Source organism: Carlito syrichta, unplaced genomic scaffold (genome assembly GCF_000164805.1).
Source record: "Carlito syrichta isolate Samal-C Ts95f unplaced genomic scaffold, Tarsius_syrichta-2.0.1 Scaffold308088, whole genome shotgun sequence".
In the NCBI taxonomy this organism is placed as follows: domain Eukaryota; kingdom Metazoa; phylum Chordata; class Mammalia; order Primates; family Tarsiidae; genus Carlito; species Carlito syrichta.
This window is the reverse complement of record NW_007252184.1, coordinates 30,401-31,616: the sequence shown is the minus strand read 5'-3', so window position 1 is coordinate 31,616 and position 1,216 is coordinate 30,401.

The following is a 1,216-nucleotide window of genomic DNA, read 5'->3' as shown; positions in this document are numbered from 1 at the left end:
AAACTAAAGCAAAGCTTAAATTTTCAATTTTAATTACTACATTCTTAATTTCTGGAAAGCATAGTTTATTATTTTAGAACATTTTATTAATTCTTTTTCTCATAGACTTCTACCTTTTCATATGAGTTCTATCCTTTTAAAATTTATCTAGCCATTTAAAAATGTAACTGTTTTAGTATGTCATGTGGATTGTCTTTTTATCTCAGGTTCATGTGGGTGCTAAAACTCTTGTTTGCTGTTTTTAACTGAATCACCCCCATGGTAGCTTATTATGTGAAATAGGTTGTTATTTTTCTATGAGTTCATCATCTTTGGGGATTGTTTTGTTTCCTGGATAGTCCTACGACATGACATCTGAGTTATAGAAGTTTCTCCTAAGTGTGGTTTTGCATTAATTTATTCTGTTTTCTCCCAAAAATATTTACCAGTATAGGGCCAATTGCAGATCAATTTCTTGAAGATCCTTATCCCATGGGGAAAGTACATACTCAGGTTTCATATTTACATGTAACTCAGATTTGAAATGTTATGTTTGTATGGGAAAATTCTTTCCTTACTCCAGTACCAAAGCAGAAATAATATTCTTTGTTTCCTTATTGCAATTGGCAAACATTTTAAGTTCCTCTTTATCTGAGGGCTTAGGTCAAGAAGTGTGGTTGTTAGTACCAGCTTAAATCTCTACAGCAACATGAAAATTCCAGCCACCAGCTGTCATGGAATATATGTGGATCTGATCCTCTTTAAGCTGGCCTGTACAGCATGAAGCCTAACTCACTGCCTTTGAATTTCATCTTTATGGAGGCTTCCAATATGGCCACCATGAAGCAGCAGACTGGTGCCTCTCTCACTTAGTGAGGCAGAGAGTCTAGACCCAACTGACAATAGACACAGGCACTCTGACCAGTTTTGAATGGGTGAAGCACCCTGAACCCAGAAGAGGTCTCTTTGCACACATAGAGACCAGAGAGTGATGGCAGATCCTGAAATCTGGGTTCCCCATTCCCACTGTGTGCTAGTCTCATATAAGAACTGAAGCCCTTCCTTGTATACAGGAGGAGGTGAGTGATCCTGACATGCTCTGGGTCGGTTACCCCTCCCAGTTGTGTCCGAGTCATTGGTCCCACACAGGAGAAGTCCTGGTCAGGGCACAGCAGCAGGCAACTGGAGCCCAAACAGAAAGAGGAGCAAATCCATGCTCAGAAAGCCCTTATGTGTG